General features: G+C 51.5%; 1 protein-coding gene across 4 annotated transcripts in view; it reads right to left on the bottom strand.

Moving 5' to 3' along the window:
* The window catches only part of LOC122382542 (cyclin-dependent kinase-like 1), a 27,343-nt gene extending 24,551 nt beyond the window's left edge, over positions 1 to 2,792 (bottom strand). For 2 of the 4 annotated variants that reach the window (XM_043368021.1, XM_043368019.1), the window contains exon 1: positions 2,612 to 2,751. The gene's annotated coding sequence lies outside the window, so the exon portion shown is untranslated. Of the gene's footprint in view, positions 1 to 2,605 lie in introns of all 4 variants that reach the window. The other 2 variants (XM_043368022.1, XM_043368018.1) reach the window with 2 other exon arrangements.
* Positions 2,793 to 14,267: the final 11,475 nt, after the last annotated feature.

The raw sequence follows: 14,267 nt of genomic DNA on the forward strand, positions 1-14,267 counted from the left end.
AGCCATACCGTCCCGGTAATATTACTGCAGTACCTATATATGACATTGACAGTACCTTCGCGAACACGAAGAACGGACGGGTTCAGTTGCAATTACATTCTAATGAGGCATAGTCGAAACGTGGCCAACCCGCTAAAAATGGCAAATGCGACAATAGAGGTTCGAGGTCGGGGGTATGATTAAAAGTAAGTATGCGATATGCATCCCCATCCCCCCTCCCAACAAGAAATACTTTTTAGATGCATACGTAGTTCACACTGCCGTTATTTTTGTGTGTGATTAACTTTACAGTTTACATTGCACCTTTATATGAACAAAAATGACAGGCCCAGACTCAGCAATTTGCAGAAGAGTTTATGGATGCTGGTCTATATAAATCATTCGCAATTGTGCGAGCCATTCACCTCCATCGACGTGTATGTAAGTACATACCTACCATAAACTGTCCTTAGCATCACTTTTATTTGCAGTACTAGAATGACTCATTATTGAGAACTTTAGCTGTAACAAGCAGCGCAAAACCTGTAGCAACAAATTAAAAAAAGTTAATCCCGTTTCACCCTGATCGCCGATGCTGATAGGTATAGCCATGAGTGTCGATTTCTGCCAAATCGTGGGTGCCTGCGAGCTCTCCCAGTTCCACCTCGGCTTGGCTTTTGAAGCCACATCAGATGGTGCGGGTCAAGGTCACTGTTCAGGGGTCGGCGGATTTGTGATGCTCCGCCACCGCAACGCAGCAGAAATCGACATCCTGATCCATACCAGTAGCCAACGCGTATTTGGCAACGTAACGGTGACCGACCACCGCCCGGTCCCCAGCTAACTTTAAGTTCCCCCACCGGCCGCTAGATGGCAGCAGCAGTATACGCCTGAAACTAGACTGTACCGCATTAAGCGTGGCGCTCTGAGTCCCCCCACAGTAGATGCGCAGTCGTTTCGTGCAGTAATCGCTAAACTTCAGATAAAACTGCCTATCTAACAATGAAAGATCTTACAGTCGCAATAATTGTGAGACTCAATTATGCCCACCAGCAGTGCTATCAATATCAAAGGTGAGCAAATTCATTCATTTCTTGAAAAGAGAAAATATGCGTGCATCAGTCGAACTCAATCTTATTCTTATTTGATTATTTTTTAAGTTTTTTTTTTTATAAAGCATGTTACTAAATAGTCACCTGTTCATACCTTTCTTACAAAAAGTAAATAGAAGGGTCCGAGAGCAAACTGTATTTAAAAAACCGTTTAAGATCGATCATCTGTTTGTTAGGTACTGTTATTACCAGCCTGAGCCAGAAATCGCAATTTTAGACGAGTTGCATCACATCATAACATTGAAATGATCAGTTACGAAGCAATATTTGTTCCCAAATGATTCATGAATGCACATAATAGGTATATTCCTTGGTAGTTTCATAGCTAGTTACGAGCGAGCGAGCGCAGCGAGCGAAGCGAGTCTTTTCAATATAACGGAAAAATCTCAGTATGAGCGGCCCGGCCCGGCCCGGCCCGGCCCGGCCCGGCCTGTAACGCTTTTGAGAGGCTTATATCTCAGCAACCGCTGGACCGATTGGCCTGCGGTCTTTTTTGCTGGGTAGCCCCATCCCTTTTACCCCGTAATTGACTACTTTTGATACACCTCAGTGACCGTCGTGGCACGTGCCACGTGAAAAGTCAAGGGTGTTCAAGCTGCTTTGCAAAAGTAGTGATTTTGAGAAGCTCATATCTCAGCAGCCGCTTGGGCGATTGACTTGCGGTAACTTTTGTAGGGTAGCAGCATCCCTTCTACCAAAAATAGGATACTCTCGATGCATGTGGGTCACCCCCAGTGCACGTGCAAAATACAACAATAAGAGGTGCCAAATTTGTTCCCATTTCAATAACTCTGTAATTACTGGGGCGAATTCGCTGAAACTTGGCATACAGGTAGGCACCCACCAGGCAATGCATTCCCATGTGTTGCAGTTAGGGTGCTACTGCACGTGCGCACGTGCAGGGGGCGTTCCCAGATCTCGAGAACGGCTGGGCCGATTGCGCTCAAATTTGGTACACGGTTGGGGACCGGTTAGAAGGGTGCCGTGCAAAAGTCAGTTTGGACCCCGTTTGCACGTGCGCACGTGCAGAATGCCGCTTCCAGATCTCAAGAACGGCTGGGCCGATTGCGTTCAAATTTGGCACACCGCTAGCGACCGGTTAGAAGGGTGCTTTGCACAAGCCCGTTGGAAGTACCCTCACGCCCTTCCGCACGTGCAGGGCTCACTATCTCGCTCGCTCGTTCTTCGCCCAAAAGGCGTTTTACTGGTTTTATGTCTCCAATATCAAGTCTAGCACGTTTAATACAGTGCGGCTGACTACAGAACCGTTAACATGACCTGCGTAAAAAGCATGACAATTCTTTTTTACGCAGGTCATGTCAACGCTACATCTGACCACCACCCATTGATAAACCATTGTTCAATGTCAAAATTACATAGCTGCCCTCAAGCTGCTCAAGGTTACACCAACTGCGCGCATTCCCGCGTGATTGCGCGCCATGGCAGTTCGCCAGTATCGGTCTTCCGCCGGCCCGCTCCCGGCCATTACCGGCGCGGCACTCCATGTCACGTACCAGTACCTGCGGCGCGGCGCGGTCCGTTTGTTTTCGTCCAGTGGCCGGGCGACCTGCCGATCCCGTCCACACTCGGTCCGCCGGCGCTGGTCGATGGCGGCGCTCTGAGCGTCCGCCGGCGCGCTCACCCACTCGGCACCGGGACACCACTGGCGCTCAGTGGACCGGTCCGTGGACGGCCGGCCCCGAGGGCAGACCCCTGGCGACCTCTGCAGCCGACGGGGCCGTCAGGGGGCGCCGGCGCACCACTCAGCCGACCGCGCCGACTCCCGGGGCTAAACCGCCGCGGGTGAACGATTACACAACCAGCCGTTCGTACCGTCTGAGGGCTGCAGCGAACAGCACGGTGGGCCTCTGCGAGGGAATGCCTTTGACTCCTATTTCGGGCGGTTCGGCACACACGTAGCGCTAGAATCGTTTCCCTCTAATCCGAGCGTCTCAGGCAGTCGATGGGACGTTCCCGCGTTGCGTGACCTCACGTCATGTGCGGCGCTCGGCCTCCGTCTGGGGCGCTGCTCATTGCCATTACGGCGATGGCAGTCAGACACAAAATCTACCGAGACATGCGCCATCAACCAAAAAGAAATAAAGCAAATAAGCAAGTACCTATATATAGAGGTAAAACTAAGAAAGCACCAGCAGACAGACCTTCAAAACGGCTCAACATACATCCTATGAATAAATTCGGACGAGCCAAGCCACTAAATACGCAACCGAAGTCGTGACGTCACGATAAGTGGCTGGGGCATAATCAGCTGACGGCCCCGTGCTAAAGCAATGGGGCAATATTTTGCCGATCTTTCCCAAGAAAACTGGACCTAGTTAGATAGTTTTAGTAGCTGAATTTAGGACAACGATGTATGATCTATTTTTCTATGAAAAAAATATTGCAAAATCTAACAACGCAAAGCACAAAATTTCGTGAAAACCTAATTGGCGGTGAAGTTGACGCAGAAATACAAAACATTTTAGATCAAGAGGTTTAAAATAATGGATTTAAAATAAAAAAGATTTTTAAAATAACTTATATGGTGAATTTTCTCCTTTGCTTTTTACAACTAAAAAATATTTATCCAGCTCAAACTCAAATATGTCAAACCTTACGCATCAAAATCCTCCCGACGCGGTCACAGTTCACATCTCAAGGTCATGTATTTGGTGCGTCAAGTTCGCCGCCCGTAACAATTTCGCGAAATTCGGTCCTTTCCGCTGTGAAACATAGCATTTTTTGGGCGTAGAAAAACAGAATATACTCAGTTTACCTAGAAACTGGCCCCCAAACTATCTTACTAGGTCCAGTTTGTTCTAAAAATGCTGATAAAATTTCGTCCCATTGCTTTAACACAGGGCCGTCAGCTGATTATGCCCCAGCCAGTAGTCATGACGTCACACTTCGGTTGCGTATACCAGTCTTAACGAGTATCGATCGATCCGCAAGAGCCGCAAGAACCAATAGGTACCCTGATTTTACCTTTCGTAAATGCTCATTTCGCCTTGTGAGGCATGACTGGATGGTTGGCAAACAATAATTAGAAAACCCTTTTTTAACATTAACTGGAAATGTTCGTACGTCTTTATTTACCGTCTATCGCAGTAAAAGGGTCCGAAGTCATCACACCGCGTCAACATTACTGCTTCCAACGATCGCCACCTTTGTTGACCTCAGTATTAGCGGAGTCGCCCAGTGCCGACCATTCGGCGCCATCAATTACCAACTCCAAACTGCCGGACCGTTTACAATGGAGCCGAGCCGCTGCGCGGTGCGTGAGGTGTGTCCGTTAGCAGCGCATCAGTTCACGCTGAATATCGACCCTCTCCGGCGACATCGCCCGCTGCCGCCGCGGCCGGTTCGGCGTGCCCCGCTCCTCCTACACCAACACACGAACGGAGCCGGTGCGGGCGGCCAACTTTCCGCATTTCACCGTGCACCCTCCCGGCCACCACCGCAGCGGGGGCGGGTCAGCGACCCGGCTGAATCAACACCCCACTAACCTTAAAACCAGCCGATACATACAGCAGCTGGAGCCCCCGCCGACCGGCAGTGGCGACACTGAATAAATGATGGACAACGTAACAATATAAACTGCACACGAAACAGTGCTAGATTTCATCATATTCCTGGTTTCAAAGAAATACTAAATTACCAACCTATTTACTGGGGACGTGAGGACAATAAAAATACCAAATCATTTGCTGAAGCCAACGAGAAGCTTCCACTGAAGCAAATCAACCCGTGCCGCAACAGGCGCGGATCCAGGGGGGGGGCGACGGGGGCGGCCGCCCCCCCCCCCCGACATCCGAAAAAGGCGCCCATAGCCCGCGGCAGAGGGCGCCCCGAGCAAAACAGAGGCGACACAGCAAAGGTTGAACAGAAATAGGGCGCCTCCAGCAGAAGTTGGGCTCACCAAGCAGGAGAGCGACGCCCAATTGCCCATTCCCAGCAGATCAGAGTCGCCCCAGAAGCAGATGGGCGCCCCTAGCAGAAGAGGGGCGTCTTATTACAAGGATAAAAGATGCCTTCTGTTCAAGAGGGGCACTCCTGGCAGGAGAGGTGTCCCCCTGAAGAGGAGCGACGCCCCAGCAAAAGTAGAGGGGCGCCCCCATTCCAGGAAGAAGAGGGGCGCCCTAACCGCAGATAGGCGCCCCAACAAAGAAAAAGAGAAGTCCCATAATAAAAAATGGGTGCCACTGGCAGAAAAGGGGCGCCCCCGGCAGCGGAGGGGGCCCAGCAGGAGAAAGGAGCCTCCAGCAGGAGACGGGCGCCCCAGCGAAGGGGGGCGCCCCAGCAGAAGAGAGGAGCCCCCTGCAGGAGAGGGGCGCCCTCAGCAGAAGAGGGGCGCCCCAGCAGAAGAGAGGCGCCACAGCAAAAGTTGATCAGAGATGGGGAGCCTTCAGCAGAGGCTGGGCTCGCCAAGCAGGATAGGGGCGCCCCATTGACAATATCCGGCAGAAGACAGACGCCCCAGCAGCAGATGGGCGCCCCCGGTAGAAGAGGGGCGCCTCATTACAAGAAGAAAAGGAGTATATTCTGCACAAGAGGGGCGCCCCTGAGGCAGCGGAAGGGCAACCCCAGGAGAGGGGCTGTGCCCCAGTAAAAGGAGAGTGGTGCCCCGCTCCGAGCAGAAGAGGGGCGCCCAAGCAAAAAGAGGAGCCCCATAAGAAGAAAAGGGATGCCTGACAGGAGAGAGACGTCCCCCGCAGTGGAAGGGCGCCCCCAGAAGAGGCGTCTCTAGCAAAAGATAAGTGCCCCTGCAGGAGAGGGGCACCCCAGCAAAAGTTGGGCAGAAATGGGGCGCCCCCAGCAGAATTTGGGGTCGCCGAACAGGAAAGGGCCGCCCCATTCACAGTACAGAAAAAGAGACTCCCCAGCAGCAAAGGCGTGCCCTAACAGAAAAGGTGCACTCCCAGTAGAAGCGGGACGCAATACACATCAAGAAGAAGAGGGGCACTTCTAGCAAAAAAATGGGCGTCCCAGATAAGTGGGCCGCCTACAGCAAATTGGTCGTTCTTAGAAGAAATGAGGCGACTTCAGCAAAGTGAGCCTCCCCATGGCGGATTGGGCGATCCAAGCAGAGGTTGGGCGCAAATATCTTTAAAACGGCGGCGCTGCGCGCAGCCGTCTTAAAGATATTTGCGAAAAACCTAGGGGGACGTGACAACGCACGGCGTGGGTTTTAAACTCTCGATTTTGACGACGGTTTGGCGCCCCCGGATTGCCAGGTCGCCCCTATTTCAACTTGCCGCCCCCCCTCCCGAAAATTCCTGGATCCGCCCCTGTGCCGCAATCCAGCCTCCCGTGGTTCCATGACAGAGCCACACTGTACGATACTGTGCCGCAATACAGTGCCGGTCGGCGGCGCAGTCTACCCAGCCAGGCGTTCCAGTGGTATCTGTCGAACGGCCGGCAGGCGGTCCAGCGAACATACCCTGGTCCAGCGAATATACCCCGACCCGGCGGGTGTTTTCGTGAGCCGGCCGGCAGTCCTGCCGGACTTCAGAAATCCTCGACAGGTCCTCGGGGGCGGCCGCGCACGCACAGGTCGTATGGATTTCGGATAGCCGGCCGGCCCGAAGGAGCAGTCCCGGTCACGTGGTGTTTGGCCGCGGGAATTACAGTCGGTCACGTGATGTCACTCTGGAGTGAGTGCTCCGGTGAGCCCGCGGCGCCACGAAATGGCTTTAATTTCAGAGTAGATTGGATGTTGTGCCCGTCCACAGCACGCGATTGGGTACTGAGACATACCGACTATCGTGACAGAGACGAGCTGTCGATTAAGTGGCCACCAATCATGGTGATGACTTTTGGTGCTCACCGGCCAGCAGTAGCTGACGGAGTGCACGGGTGTTATTCACGACCGAGGAGCGCGACTAAGCCACTAACCACTGAACGTAAACCAATAGCGTAGTAACAAAAACTTTCACTTTGCGACGATTGGAGAGTAACGAACGAATCCAGACGGACGTAAAAAGGGTACGTAAACGTCAGCATTCAATGTAAAAATAAGTATCCACATATCAGGAATACAAAAACATGTTTCGGGCATCTACATATACAGCCTTCGCACAGCGGCCCGACCGATAACTCAGCAGTCATAGTTCGTCGGAAAGTCATTTCATCCACAAAAAGATGCGAATTATACCATCCGAAAGCTGACGGTGAGCTGATTCCAAAAATGCATTTTTATCGAAATCGTGCGATGGCCTTTCGTTTCTATAAAAACGTAATAATTTTTTTAATCAGCGGGCCGTCAAGGACATACTTGAAATCATAGGCATGTTCTTTTCTTTTCCAGTGAAAGCTGAATGCCAAAGGAACAATATACAACAATAAAATATTCTCAAATCAGCTCATTGAATAACAATAGCTAGGTATATTACGTTTTTACAAAAACGCAATTTTTGAAAAAGGCCATCGGACAATTTTGATAAAAAATACATTTTTTTTTGGAATCAGCTCACCGTCAGCTTTCGAATGGTAGGTACATTTTGTTTCTTTTGTGGATGAAATGACTTTCCGACGAGCCGAGCGGTGTCTCGTCCGCGGTCTCCGGCCACGCTCTGCTCCCCACTCTTCTCTATCCCTTGTCTCCGGTTCCGTTGCCACCGCACCTCCACTTGCCTCTATCTACGGCGGTCGAACCCACTGCCGACTCACCTCTGTTCGTAACGACCACGCTCAGCTCCGACCGACTCACCCTTCTATCACCTGTCTCACCTGCCTCACCTCCGTCTCACCTCCCACTCACCTGTCCGCGGCGACCGGCGCCGCCCTCTCCTCTGGCTCCGGGTCAGATGGGGCCGGCCCAGCCCGGACCCGGAGCGCTCCCTACCACAGGCGGTCCCGGACCGACCGACTCCACCACCGCCGCCGCCGCCGTGCTTACCGTGACGTCACTCCCAGGCGGCGTGTATCAGGAGTGTATCGTCATGGCTACCCGGCGGCCAACACCGCGGCGGCGGCTCATAAGGCCCAATTAGGGCGGCCGCCGACCCGCCGACACAGATGTTATTGGCCGGCCGGCCGACCCCTGCTCCGGATGTCAATATACTTACGAGAGGGAGGAGTCATCTAAGGTGTGGGAATGAAGAGCCTTCTCGGATGGTTTGTTAACCCGCGCCCTGGTGGGGTCTGTTTATAACGCGACCTGGTGGGGGGGGGGCTATTTTTTGCCCCCCCCCCTCGTATCTCCGAAACTACTGGACGGATCCGCAAAATTCAAACGGCGTTCGAAAGGCCTGTCAAATTTGTCGAAGGAAACCAAATTTTATTGACCTCGGGGTCACCGATGACGTCACATTTCAGGTCAAAGATGAAATCATTTCCTCATTTCCAACAATAAGACTGTTGGTGTGTACCTTGACCTTGCTCGTGCCTTTGATACGGTTAACTTCGATATATTACTGAGAAAGCTAAAAAGATATGCCATATCTGACAATGCCGTTAGTATGATTTCTTCCTATCTGTCTGATAGAAGCCATCGAGTCAAGTTTGACCATGCCCTCTCTAGTGCAAGACAGCTATTGTGCGGAGTCCCGCAAGGTTCTGTTTTAGGACCTGTCCTATTTCTACTTTATATTAATGATCTTTATCAAGTTTGCCCCATCGCCAAATTTTTGCTCTTTGCAGATGATACGGCGGTCTTTTATTCCGCGCCGTCCAAACCTGAATTGCAAGATATGATAAACCAATCGTTTCCTAGGATTACTTCATGGCTGCATGCTAACAGGCTCTCTCTATCGATTCAGAAGACTGCATATCAGGTTTACTCTAATGACGATGCAGACATTAACATATGTGTCCCTGTTTCAAAAGGTGAAATAACGCATGCCAGCACAGTAAAATACTTGGGAGTACTCATAGACGAAAATCTCAAATTTAAATCCCACATTAGCAAAGTGACAGGTATAGTTAGTCGTCAGACTGGTATCATTGGCAGAGCCAGATACCTGCTTAATAAAGAATTATCAACACTGCTTTACAACTCACTTATCCAACCTTATCTTACCTACTGCGCATGTATTTGGGGCTCTAATTATCGTACGTCTCTTCAACCAATCATCGTTGCGCAGAAACGTGCTATCCGCATTGTAGCTGGGGTTTCCCCCGGAACACATAGCTCCCCTCTCTTCAAAGAGCTCAAGCTGCTTAAGTTTGATGATCTAGTTAAATACCAACTCCTCTGCATCCTTCATGACTACCTTCGTGGGAAGCTTCCAAATATCATGGCCACTAAATTCATTTTAAGTAACCCATTGCGTGAAACACGTAGTAATCAACATTTCTCTGGGCAAGTGCTATCGCTGTCAGGTCGTGTTATACCCAACCACAGATTGCGTAATTACTATCAGTTTACTCTATTTGCCAGAGCTCCGGGAATCTGGAATAATATCATTGCTAGTAAAATACCCGACATTCATGATGTTCCATTGAGTAAGTCACTTTTCAAGAAAGTTACGAAGTTAATTTTCTTTGACCAATATTAACAAATAATTAAGTTACTTTTAAGTCATCCACCAGGCTCGTTCACACAATTTACGTTATTCATCTTAACTTTGCGTTCGTGGGCACACTGGCGGATCCAGACTTGCGTTTTGGGGGGGGGGCCAACTCGTGCAAGGAGCCAAACCTAGGGTACCCCCAAATCCTGTTTTCTCATCGGATTTAGGCCACTTATTTTTCGTCACAGCCCTGAAACGATAATTTTTTTAAACTAAAAAAAAAAAAAATAGAGAGAGAAATGGTAGCCCACTCAACCCGTACCTTAATATTACTTTGAAAACACTTCAAATTGCTTTTGTCGACCACCGCTCCGGGTCGGTGCTTGGCGCAGCCTTCGCGGGCTGGGAGGTATCGGTTGAACCTCTCTGCCGTTCGGCCCCTGATCAAGCTAGAGCTCGCGGAAAAAACGAGTGTGTTGCCTGTGAGCGACGAGAGGAAGCCGATGATACCCGATTTTAAGGTCCTTGGTCATTGGTTGGCCTTCCAGGGCGGTGTTTCACGGTCGCGCTGCCAGCCGCTGCCAGCGCATTCCGCGAGCTAAGGTCAACCTTCGGTAGTGTTGTAGGTATAGGCTAGTTGATGTCTCCATGGAAACCAAAAGTGCCAACAGCGCTGGCAGCGTGCCGTGAAACACCGCCCAGGTCAGGTCACAGACCCAAAAGACGGGAAAATCAGGGCCTGTCAGAACCTCCTAAAGTAAGGCTGTAATATATTTTTTTGTGCTGATCACGAATTTCATGTTAGTTTGGATCATAGATGATGTCTTCATGCCTTTAGGCCATGTCGGGGCAGGCCAGGTCAGGTCAACCAGGTCAACCAGTACTTATGGGCGTCCGTGTAGCAGGTGTCCGACTACCACTGGCAGCTACGTAACATGATACGAAGGCATCAAAACTACTTCGTAAATGTTCAAATGGTTGCTAAATGCTAAATTCAAAATCAGCTAAACGAAACTATCCTAGAAACATGTTAAACTCGGAAAAGTGCACCGAGGTCATCAAAGGTCAATGACCTGACTTGACCCTAAGGTGACATTGACACCTACCACAATGGTTGGGACCAACATCATTTCACATGTTTGAGCGTTTTAAACCACGAAAAGACTGTAAACGAGCGGATAATGTGAGCCGACATACGCGGAATCGCGATTCCGGCCAAACATGGCCTCAAACATGGCCAAACATATGGTGCGTTCGGAGAGGCACATTCCACGTGGAATCCGTGGAATACTCCATGCGCGCGGAACATTCCCGGAGATTGGCCGTTCAGAGAGATACGCTCCGAACGCGGCACGGGGAATATTCCAGGGGACGGTGAATATTCCATGCTCTCCGAACGCACGGATAGTCTCGAGAAATAGGCCACAGGTCAAAGGTCACTTGGGTCAGGGTCATGAAATTTTCAGACTTTGTCAACATGAGGGTGCTAAAGTTTCGTCGCGATCGGATTCATGATAACTTACACGATAACTTCACGCGTCGATCGAGAGGTAAAGTATGCAATAAGAACTTCTTGGGTGAAGACGAGACCAACACTCAAGCTCACATATTTTTAATGATACGGTAGTTTCTACCTACTACGCTACTTTCTCACATTCATATTTCTTAAGTGTTTTTGGGGGCCAAAATACATGTTGCCCCCTTTCAGGCTTGGGGGCATGACCCCGTGGCCCCCCTGGATCCGCTAGGCCGAAACTAACTAGGCCGTTTTCAAACGGTCTGATATTTCAGGTCATGGTTTGCAAACGGCCGGTGTTTTCAGGCTGTTTCATATGCCCTGACTGGGCCAGGCCGTTTGCAAACGGACAATTTTCATACGGCCTGTAACATATATTCATATTTCACCATCTGTCGCAGCATCAAATGCTGATGTGGTGCACTCAAAAGCCGGAATTGGTCCTTGGATGCCGTAAGGACCCTTTTAAGAAATAAGTGACCCGACTGACCCCTTAGAGATTGGCCTGAGCTCTGACCGAAATAAGTCTTTTACCGTTTCACGGGAAGGGACAAAAAGGTCCCTGATATGCTTCTTGTACAATTACCAAACAAAACAAGCTTTTCAGCGCCAACTCAGTGAGTGTTCCTAAACAAATTATTGCGCATATTCCGTGAATGAAAAATTGCCGGGTCATGTCAGGTCAGGCTGCCAGAGCAAGTTTGTTAACTTGACAGTTCAATCGATATGTATGCAATAAGACCTTCTCGGGTGACGACAAGACATGACGACACTTTATGAAGGAAGCTAGTAAACCAGGTAGTTTCTCCATAGGCGCGGGAACCGGAGCAGTGGGGACAGCTTGCCCACCCCCCAACTATGGGGCCGTGGGGGCGGTGCCCCCACAACTTTCAGACGGAATACCCCATTTTTTGCAAATGTTTTCTTTTTTTGTTGAAAAAAGCCAAAGGATGAAAAATAAGTGGCCCAAAACCGGTGAGAAAACTAGATTCGGGGGGACCCTAGGTTGATCTCTGTTATGGTGTGCCCCCCCCCCCAGTCTGAAAGTAGGTCCCGCACCCCTGAGTTTCTCTACGCTATTGAATCACGCCGGTGATTCTAACTTTTAGGTATCTACTACGCAACCTTCTCACATTAATTTTTCTTCAAGCGTTTTGGGAGGGGGGCCAAAAGATATGTTGGCCCCCCTTTCAGGCTTTTGGGCGGCCATGGCCCCGGTGGCCCCCTCCCTGAATCCACCAGTGGGGGGCGGTGCCACCACAACTTTCAGACGGAATACCGCCCTTTTTGCAAATGTTTTCTTTTTTTGTTGAAAAAGCCAAGAGATGAAAAATAAGTGGCCTAAAACCGGTGAGAAACTAGATTTGGGGGGACCCTAGGTTGATCTCTATTATGGTGTGCCCCCCCCCCCCCAGTCTGAAAGTAGTTCCCGCACCCCTGACTTTCTCTACGCTATTGAATCACGCTGCTGATTCTAGTAGGTATCTACTACGCAACCATCTCACATTAATTTTTCTTCAAGCGTTTTGGGGGGGGCCAAAAGATATGTTGGCCCCCCCTTTCAGGCTTTTGGGGGGGCCATGGCCCCGGTGGCCCCCCCCCTGGATCCGCCAGTGCGTGGGCAGGGCCTCAGGAATCGTTGCAGCCCTATACCCTGTCCACAGCGCCTGATTTCATTGAACTTGGTTTACTTCACTTCTTTCTGTCAGAGTGGTCACTCGGTCTCACTTTCTATTGTAACATCCTATCTCGCCTTCTGCCTCGGCCGATGTCATGACTTGCGTTAATCACACACATCCCCGTTCTCCAGACTCCACCAGCCCGCGGCGTTGACAGCTAGTTGCGCCGCCCATCATCGGCACTCCAACCGGCGGCCTGATGTGGCCGGGTCTCCGCCGCTGCGGCGCTGGCGGTGACTGTTGAGTCACCGCTGGCGGTGACTGAACAGTCACCGCGGCGGTGACTGTTCCGCTGCGGCGCTGGCGATCCGGGAGTCCCGCTGCGGCGCCGGCAGTCCGGGAGTGCACCACTGCAGCACTGACAGCCCGTGGTGCTGAGCCACTGCATCGCCTGCAGCGCGGGCGTTGTACCACTGCAGGTACTGCAGCACCGGCGGCGGCGCCGTCAACGCGAGGGTTGCACCACTGCATAACCAGCAGCCCGTCAACTGTATCACTGCAGTATCGTCAGCCGTGGGGCTGAACCGCCGCAACACCGACTGCCTGAAGGATCCATCGCCGCTGCGCTGGCGGCCCGAAGGCTGTACCGTCGTGTCACCGTCAGCTCGAGGGCTGTGCCGCTGGGGCGCCGGTCGCCGTGCCGCCGTGGCGCTGTCGGTTGTTTGCTGCGCCGCCGCGGCGCCCTCGTCCGGGGGGCTGTGCCGCCGCGGCGCCGGGGGCCTGATGGCTGTACTGTCGCGGCCCCGGGGTCCGGGGGCTGTGCCGTTGCTTCACCGTCAGCCTGGGGGCTGTACTGCTGGGGCGCCGGCGACCCGGCGGCCACGCTGCCGGAGTACCATTGGCTGTGGGCTGCGCCGCCCCGCGGCACAATCATCCGAGGGCTGCGCCGCCGTGGCGCCGGCGGCCTGATGGCTTTACCGCCGTGGCGCCGACGGCCGGGCGGCTGTGCCGCCGGTCGGCGCTACGGCATGCTGGCGCCATTTACCGCCACCTACGACGGCGCCGCGACCGTTTAATCGACGGCGCGCACGCTGGCTGGAGGTCAGCGGTACCCGTCCGAGGAGGGGCAATGCTGGCCGTTTTTCACTCTGACTTTTTGTTGTTAATGATGGCGTCACCTCCTTTACCAACCTTCACTAACAACTAACTGTCTTCTCTCTAACATTACTAATCCATCTGATCTCCTGTATCCTTGCCAGCCGGTGGCGCCATCTATCTATTCACTATGTTTTTGTTCGTTGACTCAAACTACATACCTTATTTGCCTATTTTTTCTGTATTGATTAATAAACCGCCGGTGGAAACCGGAAGAGAGAGAAAAAAATGTTTCACCGTTCACGGGTCTTCTAGGGAATGCGCTATAACACCAAGGAAAACGCATTTTGTCGAGAATCAGCGATAGGGCATCAGTTGCCTAGTACATATATTGCTATAAGAGGTCACTAGTGACAATACCAGGTTAGGTCACAGGTCAGGTCACCAAGGGTCACAGGTCAGGTCACATGAACCCAACTTTACTAAGGTTGTG

This window comes from Amphibalanus amphitrite, unplaced genomic scaffold (assembly GCF_019059575.1).
Source record: "Amphibalanus amphitrite isolate SeventyFive unplaced genomic scaffold, NRLGWU_Aamphi_draft 000142F_arrow, whole genome shotgun sequence".
Classification (NCBI taxonomy): domain Eukaryota; kingdom Metazoa; phylum Arthropoda; class Thecostraca; order Balanomorpha; family Balanidae; genus Amphibalanus; species Amphibalanus amphitrite.